The sequence below is a fragment of the Chiloscyllium plagiosum genome, chromosome 20, assembly GCF_004010195.1.
Source record: "Chiloscyllium plagiosum isolate BGI_BamShark_2017 chromosome 20, ASM401019v2, whole genome shotgun sequence".
Taxonomy (NCBI): domain Eukaryota; kingdom Metazoa; phylum Chordata; class Chondrichthyes; order Orectolobiformes; family Hemiscylliidae; genus Chiloscyllium; species Chiloscyllium plagiosum.
The window spans coordinates 18,015,859-18,025,790 of NC_057729.1; the positions used below are offsets into that span (position 1 = coordinate 18,015,859).

Below are 9,932 nucleotides of genomic sequence, written 5' to 3' on the forward strand. Positions count from 1 at the left end.
GCAGGGCTGGATGGCCTGGCCCCAGAAGAAAAATCAGTGATGAGCCAACAGACTCAATATATCTGCAGGCATTTATCATGTGCTTTTGGTGGGTAGTCTCAGCATTGCCAGTGTTCCAGAATGGGCACTGCCAAGATTGCTGACAGCCCACATGGGAGGCTGAATGCATTGAGGAGTGAGTTAAGTCAGGGGCTTTGGTCTAGGAATATTTACATCTTTGGTAGGGAATCAAGGAGAGTATAGGTTTAGTAATCTAGGCCGGAGGTAGGAAGTAGGTTATTATCTTTTCTTGGGGGATGGGGTTTCCCAGATAAACAAAGGGCATCCTAGTAAGATAGTACCCTCACTCCTTCCTGCTGTTTTCAACTCTTTAAATAAAGTGGAATGCCCAGTCCCATCTGTCTGTCCATGCAAACTGTTTTTATGGAACAGGCAGGTGATATTGGGGTCAACTGAGATTTTAACAAATTCAATTGCACCTTCATTATTTATTTACATAAGGTAGATAAGCTGCTGATTACGATGCCAGCCCATCCTCTGTAAAATGGTGTGAGGGGCCAGAAATGGGCTAGCCACATGATTTGTCATATACACTCCACCACCACTGAAGACACACACCACGGGGTCAGGTAATAACCAGCCTTAAATAAGAGACATTGAGAGAATGGATATTCTTGAGTGGGAGTTGAGGGAGATATAGAAATGTTAGTTGACTTGTTATTCATCATTAGAAAACAAGGTGAAGTGCAATGGCATAGTTAGTAGGATTTGGTGTTATACTACAAATTAAAGTAACACTACAGCTTAAATTCCTAGAAGTCAAGCTGAAACGATCTAGTGTGCTCATCAGAGAGCACTGGAAGTATTATATACAATTCTGACACATATCAGATCACATTCCAAGTTCTAGGGCAGTCAAGAAGAGACCATTGAGACTGGTCCCACTATTAGACAGAAGAGGTTTGTGAACTGATTAACTAGTTACAGTGCTTCAGCCTTATGAAGAGATATTTCAGAGGGAATCCTAAAGAAACATCATTCTTAATAAAGTGCAAAAAGTAAACCAAATGAGCATTCAGATAACTTTAACTGTTAAGCAAGAAATTCAGACACTGTAAAAGGTAAATTTAGGACAGAATTCAACAAGTAATTCCTTAAATTGACCATGCTAAATAGCTGAAACAGATGTTTGGATGGTTGATGCTCGGGCATGTGACTTATTTTAAAAACCCAGAGGTGCTATCATTTGCAGATGCTAAAACTAGTACAGAGCTAAAAAGGCTGAAAGTCCATTTTTCATATCCTTCAAACTTCCCGTGGCTTAGTATAAAATTCTATGAAAGTGGTCATGGTTTCAAGACCAACACCAAAAACCATCAGCACATAATTTAGCTTGTAAGTTCAGTGTAGAATACATCTTTTAATTGGGATGTTAAACTGAGACCTTGCCTGCTCTCTTGGATGAAAAAGATCCAGTTGTACTTGAACAGAAACAGGAGAGATCTCCTGATGCTTTGACCAACACTTTTTCCCTCAATGCCAGAAGAAATGAATTATCTGATCATTGATCTATTTGCTGCTTTGGTTGCTATATTTCTCTAATGACTAGAAAAGTGCTTAATTTGCTTTGAGATGATTTGGGGCACCTCAAAATCAGGAAAGGTATGGTATAAATGCAAGCTTTTCCATTCTTAGCTGCTCAAGTATTGTAACTTATGTAATGGAATTGCAACAGATGATATTTATTCTGTCCCAAACAAACAAACAAACAAACAAATAATAAAGTGTTTACATAACACTATGAATGTAAAATAAAACACCAAGGAATTCTCCAGAGGCATAATCGAAATGAATGTGGAGTCAATGGAGAAGATACTAGCCAGAGCACAAATACTTGGTCTAAAATTTTAAATAGAATCTTCAAGAGAAGATAGGAATAAAGAGAGGCAGAAGCAATTCCAGAGAATAGTGTGAGGTTGCAGATGGCATGTTGCTAATGAAGGCTAAGGCCACAGTCTAGAAGTGGAAGATTTGATGAGTGTCACAGAGATAAAATATGGAGAAACCGTGATGGATTTCATAAATCGGAATGCATAAAAATTGAAATGCTGATTGGTCAGGAGCTAGTGTATGTCAGTGAGAGTATGAATGAACAGAAACAGAAATTACTGGGCTGGTAGTATCTGTGGAGAGAAAGTAGACTTAATGTTTCAGGTCCAGTGATCCTCTTTTCAAACTGACTGTAGCTAGGATGGTGGAGGTTGAGCTAAGGACATGGAAAAAGGTGCTCAACCCCTAAGATTGCTAACTCAATGTTGAGTCCAAATGGAAAATGAGGTGCTGTTTTCCCTCTCATAATGTGGTCTCTTCTGCATTGAGAAAATGAAGCGTAGACTGGGTGACCATTTTTCAGAACGCCTACATTCTGTCGCAAAAAAGACCCTGAGCTTCTGGTTGCCTGCCACCTCAACACACCATCATGTTCCCTGGCCAACATCACTGTCTCAGGCTTGCTGCAGTGCTCCAGTGAAGCTGTGCACACACTGGAAGAACGACACCTCATTTTCTGCTTGGATATCCTGCAGCCTTCTGGACACAACAAAGTGTTCAATAATTTTAGGGCATGAACACCATTTCCCATTTGCTTACCCCAACCCCCATGTCATCACATGGGCTACAACAAACAACCCACTGGCAGCTGCTAATTAGAAGCTACTCATTATCCCAGGCTGACCATTACCTATTCCTTTGTCTGCCCAGTTGTATTTCTCCCTCTCTGGGCTCCAGCTCCACCCATTGTTTACTCCTCCCACTTTCCCTACCTCCATGTCCCACCCCATCCTATCTTTAGCATATATACTATCCTTTTCCTAGCTACAATCAGTTCTGAAAAAGGATCAATAGACCCACAACGTTAACTCTGCTTTCTCTCCACAGATGCTGCCAGATCTGTCTGCTGTATTTTTCCAGCAGTTTCTGTTTTTGTTTCTGATTTCCAGTTCCTTGATTCTTTTTGTTATAGAAAAGTACAGCACAGAACAAGCCCTTTTGCTCACGATGTTGTGCAGAGATTTAATCCTAATGTAAAATATAGTAACTTAACCTATGGACCCCTCAACCCATTGCTATCCATGTACATGTCAAGCAATCACTTAAATGTCCCTAATGACTCTCATAGAAAAGTACAGCACAGAACAGGCCCTTTGGCCCACGATATTGTGCCAGGATTTAATCCTAATGTAAAATATAGTAACTTAACCTACGGACCCCTCAACCCATTGCTATCCATGTGCATGTCAAGCAATCACTTAAATGTCCCTAATGACTCTGCTTCCACCACCACCGCTGGCAACGCATTCCATGCATTCACAACTCTCTGCATAAAGAACCTACCTCTGACGTCTCCTTTATACCTTCCTCCTAATATCTTCAAACTATGACTCCTTGTACCAGTCAATCCTGGCCTGGGGAAAAGTCTCTGTCTATTGACTCTATCTATTCTTCTCATTACTTTGTACACCTCTATCAGGTCTCCCTTTCTCCTCCTCTCCAGAGAGAAAAATCCAAGCTTATTCAACCTTTCCTCATAAGGCAAGCCCTCCAGTCCAGGCAGCATCCTGGTAAACCTTCTTTGCACCTTTCCTGAGTAGGACGACCAGAACTGGACACAATATTCCAAGTGTGGTCTCACCAGGGACTTGTAGAGCTGCAGCAAAACCTCGCAGCTCTTAAACTCGATCATCCTGTTAATGAAAGCCAAAACATCATATGCTTTCTTAACAACCCTATCCACTTGGGTGGCAACTTTGAGGGATCTATGTACTTGCACACCCAGATCCCTTTGTTCCTCCACACTGTCGAGAATCCTGTCTTTAATCCTATATTCAGCATTCAAGTTCGACCTTCCAAAATGCATCACTTCGCATTTATCCAGGTTGAACTCCATCTGCCATTTCTCAGCCCAGCTCTGCATCCTGTCTATGTCACGCTGCAGCAGCCCTCTATACTAGCGATGACACCTCCAACCTTTGTGTCATCTGCAAATTTAGTAACTCACCCCTCAGCCTCCTCATCTAACTCATTTATGGATGAACAGGACTTGAATGTGGTGATACAGAGGCTGCAATAGTTTGGATTAGCTGAAGTTTAGGTGAAGGGTAAAATGTCCAGCTTGACAGCAGGAGAACTAAACCTGGAGAGAAAAAAAAGACAAGGATGAAATTTGCTGCAGTAAATGACATGAGATAGAAGCAGAGGCAGAATTTGCAAAGTTAGAATAAAGGTGTTCTGATGGCAGAACCTGAACTCTGTACTATAGGGTATTCTAAGTTGTACTAACAGCCTGGTTCAGCTTGAGCTAAATGAATGGAGTCAGGGTCAAAGTAGTTTGAGAATGAAGTGCTACTTCAGCACTTGATACTCTGGTCTAGTTACAGGCAACATTAAAATTTATAATTTGGCTTGTCAAGAATGCAAACACATCATGAAACTCTGGAGCAAGACATCAGCATTACCAATTAATCAACAAGACTTTTCTCCAAGCTTTGATGACTTCAGTAAAGTAGGAATTGTGGAGAATGCATGAATTATGGGTCTGACGTGGGAAGCAGACATACAAAATAACACAAAATAAGCTATTTGCATCATACCATTTATATAGAAAAGAATGATACTTGGACTTGAAAGCGACACATAACATAGCAACTGAGATATGTTGCTACCTTGGCAACCACAAGGAGGCTATTGCCAATCAAAGTTGCTGCCTTTAGTTTCAGTAAATGACAGGGATCAGGAGCCATCTTCCTGGAGAACCTTAGCTGCGGCCAGCCAAATGGTCTAGTTTTCACTTGGTTACAGTAAGTACTCCTGTGGCTCCTTCAATACAATATGACAACAAATATTGCAGTTTTAGATATTTTCTAATCCATCCTTGGAAGAAGTTGAACCCAGGCCTCCTAGTCCAAAGGAACCACTACAACATTCCACTGCACTATAAGAAGCCCTAATATTTTAAGTAGATATTTCTAATCAAATTGTTCAAAGATGTCATTACACACCTCAGGAGCAGGTTGGGCTTGGCTAACATAATAGCTTCAAATTGAGTATTTTTAACAAAAACCTAAAGAATTGCTGATGCTGTACATCAGAAACAAAAACAGAAGTGATTGCAAAAATTCAGCAGGTCTAGAGCTGTTATGATGCACTTCTGGACCTTGAACCTGGGCCTCATAGCACAGTGGTAAGGTCACTACCAATACACCATAACAACCTTTTATATTGTAGCTAACGTACTTACCCATCTCAATGAAGCAATAACATTAAGTCAGGTTTAGAACATGTGTGGTAGTGAAGATCACATATTGGACTGTACAGAAGACATTACCTACTGGTGCTGTGTCAATGTCGAGTCCTTTACTATCATTAATTGATGCTACTCAGTTAGGAGAATGTTAGTATAAATTATCATAACTTAGCTTGTTGATTTTTCTGCATTTTCCTTTAATGCTAACTCAGTTGGTGCAAACAGTCTATTACAGTAATAAGTAACAGGGTTTGAAGACTCTCCTGATTCCTTGTTTCCTACGTTTCATTCAGGATGCCTATTGTCATTCTTAAAACCAAAAGCACCCAGCTCACATGCTTTTGTTGTCATTCCAACCACAATCATTATCAAGAGTCATTGACAATTAGAAAACTGCTTTAAAATAACAATGACCGTCAGAGGAAGACAGAACTGTGTAACAACATAGTCCTTCTGCCATTTGAAAGAGATTGGTCCAGTATTCACAGAGTAAGCTGCTTGGATAATTATGAATGTGAACACGTCACGCTTTTCAAACTTGTCGGACACTCAAAAAAGTCTTCCGAATAATAATTCTGTTCCCAATAAAAGGAAAAATCATTTCTGAAAACGAAAGCAATTTTTCTTCAGTTTGCCAAAATAACATACATTAAAATCAATCTGCCCTCTTATTTATGAACCCGACATTTTTGTTGAAAATTCCATGACTTCAGCAACGTTCTCACTTTACTTTATTAAAAAAAAAGCCGTAATCGTGTTCGGCAAGGCCGGACGTTTTTTTTCTCCAGATGAACACTGTATGATTTACTCTGCGGTGAAAAGAGGTAAAACTTGCCTGTCTGCAGCTCGGCGTCTTCACAGCATCGATCCAATTGCAGCCAAACCCAGCAAAAAATAGGTAACTCAAGTGTCAAACTACTATTGTTTCCTTCCACTGGCAAGATTTTTTGTTACTAGTGGCCAGTTTCACCGGCTATAAATTGCTACCTGCTGTACTCAATTAAGTTTAACACAATTACTTAAAGGGTGGAGCTGTCACTGCCGACCGCAGCTCCTTGTCAGAGTGTAGCACTTTCAACGCGCAAACAATTTCTCAACAGAAAATTTAGCAACAATGAAAAGCATCTACCCAACCCACATGAGGTCAAGTCATGGCAACTCAAGTGGACGATCTCAACTACTGGAGCTGCTAATATAAACAGCTCAATTTTATCTTAATGGAAATTACTGTGAGGGATCCACTGCATAAAATAGTGAAACCCCACAATAAGACATTGCAATTTTTGAAGTGAGTTTCCTCCAGTCTATGGTGTGTAGTAGACTTTCGTTAATATGTGATAACATTTCTCATAAACTGAACAAATGTTTATCTTTTCACTATTTCCAGAACAATAGCTAAGTAATAACAGGGCAAAAATGACAAAAATCTAAGCTAAAGGTATGAAGAATATCTAACCTAATTAGCAACGCCACAGTATCAAAATTAAAAAAAAAAAGCACTGTACATGTTTCAAATGTTGAAGTAACTTTTTTTGTCAGTAATGAACTGAAGTGATACTGTGCTGATTGTAACATGAAAATATGACACAAAAGCTTGGAACATAAATTCTTTGTAGGCGTGTGAGAGTGCTTCAGATAAGAAGGCTAAAGACATACAATACAACCACTGTTTTTGCCAATCTGAATGCAGCACTGAACTTAAAATTCTGTTTCGGTTGAATGACCTTCGATTAAACTTTTGCCTTACATTTTTTGCAACAAATAAATCTTTGGCATGTGAATGCTTTGAAAGCAGAGCTCAGAAGAGCTATAATTTCCCACTGATATACTTGGTAAATTTGTACAGAATAATTGATGTTCAGGGTGAATGTGTAAGTGAGTGACATTGGAATGATTATTGTTTGGTATATGATACGGACAAGTCCGGATGCTGTAAAGGACCACGCATACTTATGAATTTCTGTTTTGTTTAAATGGATAGTCCATTCTATACATTCATACAACTGTTGTTTTCTGAAAACACCTCAGTATATCATCATTGCAAATTATAGTGTTAGATTTTTAGTTAAAAATAATTAGTTTGTGACATTCCAGAGCCACTGCAAAACAGAGATCATTGCAGAGAAAGGGAATTGATGAAAAATAAAAACCATTCTGACTTAACAATCAATCTCATTTACATTGTAGATTTAAAATAGTAAGTTGCTTCAAGGCACAGGAGTATTAACAAGTAGAATATGACACCCATAAATAATAGACTGTTGAAAAAGGAAGGATTGAACAGCATTTGTAAAGGAGATCGAGACAGTTATAGAGAGAACTCTGGTACTTAGGGCCTAGATTGTTGAAAGCATGGATGCCAGTGACTAAAATTGTGAATGTGCAAGTGGCCAAAATTGGAGCGGCCCAGAAACCTTCAGGTAGGAGGAGTTCAGAAACAGGCAAAGCTGTGTTGATGGATTTGTAAACAAGTATGAGCAGTTTGAAATTGCAGTGTTGCTGGATAAGAGCCAATGTATGTCGATGAGCATAAGGGTAGTGGGAGAAATGGAATTTATTTAGTTAGGATTTTTGCAACAAAGTTTTGATGAATTTCCAGTTTATGCAGGGTTCAAGGGTAAACATAGAAACATATAAGATAGGAGCAGGCCATTCGACACTTCAAATCTGCCCCGCCGTTCATCACGATGACGGCAGATCATCCAACTGAATAGCCTAATCCTGCTTTCTCCCCATAACCTTTGATCCAATTTGCCCCAAATGCTATATCTAGCCACCTCTTGACAGATAGATTTGATTTGTTGATCCATTTCTTATTTTCTATCAGTCACCAGGACATGGCCCAGGCTGGGGGTGAGGAGGACAGTGGTTGTATCCAGGGTCAGTAATTGGGGTGAGGACTCAAAGCGACCTGCTGTGCTCAGGTGGGGTTTATCGGCAAGACCAATGTGATTGTTTCAGGGATCTGGGCCAGAAGCAATACAGAGACCTGTGATTTTTGCCTCTGTGCCTACACTAAATTGTGTGACCATTAGAAGATGAAAAGTCACAGGCATTAACCATTTAGAACAATCTATGATGATAAAAGATGTTTGGAGTTGCTTTCAGAATGATATGTGCCTTAAGTATTTGTTCTCAGTACTTTTGATGGATCAATTGGTATATATGGCAGCTGTAAGTTCCTTGTCACAATTCTTTTGTACAGTATAATGTGCAGTGCTTGGAAGGAGCCCCTTAAATGATACAGAAAAAGCTAACTGTCACAGCCAAAAGGATCTATGAGGCCAAGCAGATGCAAGTTACTGCCAAGATTATTCATGCTCCATAACACCATAAGACATAGGAGCAGAAGTACATCATTCAGCTATTCAATGGGATTATCACTGATTTGATACTCCTCACTTAAATTTCCTGCCTTACCCCATAACCTTTCATTCTCTTACCAATTAAACATCTGTCTATCTCAGTCTTGAATATAGTAATGACTCAACCTCAATGGCCATCTGTCGTGAGGAGTTCCACAGATTCACAACTCCCTTCATCTCTGTTTTAAATGTGCAACCCTTTATTCTGAGATTATGCCCTCTGGTCTTAGACATGTCCACAAGAGGAAACTACTTTTCTACATTCATCCTTATACATTTCAATAAGGTCTCCCATCATTCACCTAAACTGTAATGAGTATAGGCTCAACCTATCCAACCTCTGTTCATACGAAAAACCCGCCCTACTGGAATCAATCTAATGAACCATTTTTAGACTTCCTCCAATGTCAGTGTGTCCTTCCTTAGTTAAGGGGATCAAAACTGTTCACAGTATTACCAGTGTGGTCTGACTATTGCTTTGTTTAGTTTTGGCACAACTACACTATTTTTATACTCCAATCCATTTGAAATAATTGTTAACATTCCATTTGCCTTCCCTATTACCCACAGAATTTGAATCTAGTTAATTGTGATTGATTCATTCTCTCTGTATTGGAGCTGTCAACAGTTTTTCCTATTGTAATAATTTTCATTCCTCCTCTAATCTGCCAGCAGAATGCATATTCGCCAGCCAAGTGCAGATTTGCATATATTACAACAAGGGCTTTTGCCCAAAACATTGATTTTCCTGCTCCTCGGATGCTGCCTGACCTGCACCAGACACTCGATTGTATTCTACTGCCAAGCTTTCACCAGTTCTCTTAATGTGTTTGCATTCCTCTGTAGATCTGTTGCATCATCCTCACCACTTGCCTTCCAACCTATTTTTGTGTCACCTGCAAGTTTGCAAATAGTGAATTCACTTCCAACATCCAAGTCATTAATATGCATTGTAAATAAATTATGAACTCGCCACTGATCCCTATGGCACTCCAGTAACTACACCTTATCATCCAGGAAAAGTCACCTTTATTCCAATTCTCTATCGTCTATTATTTAGCCAATTCACTACCTTTGGTAATATCCTATTCCTAACACCACGGGCTCTATTTTATTGAGTAACCTTCTGTGTGGTATCTTATTGAATGTCCTTTGTAATTCCAAATACATTGCCCCTTCTGGTTCCTCTTTATTCATCCTGCTTGTTACCTCTTCAAAGAATTCTAACAGATTTGTCAGGTATAAATTCCCCTTTGTGAAGCCAG

General features: G+C 39.5%; 1 protein-coding gene across 4 annotated transcripts in view; it reads right to left on the reverse strand.

Moving 5' to 3' along the window:
• Positions 1 to 6,440, reverse strand: part of LOC122560046 (breast carcinoma-amplified sequence 1-like) — a 125,705-nt gene extending 119,265 nt beyond the window's left edge. The window contains exon 1 of one of the 4 annotated variants that reach the window (XM_043710236.1): positions 6,138 to 6,440. The gene's annotated coding sequence lies outside the window, so the exon portion shown is untranslated. The remainder of the gene's footprint in view (positions 1 to 6,137) is intronic. The other 3 variants (XM_043710235.1, XM_043710237.1, XM_043710239.1) reach the window with 3 other exon arrangements.
• Positions 6,441 to 9,932: the final 3,492 nt, after the last annotated feature.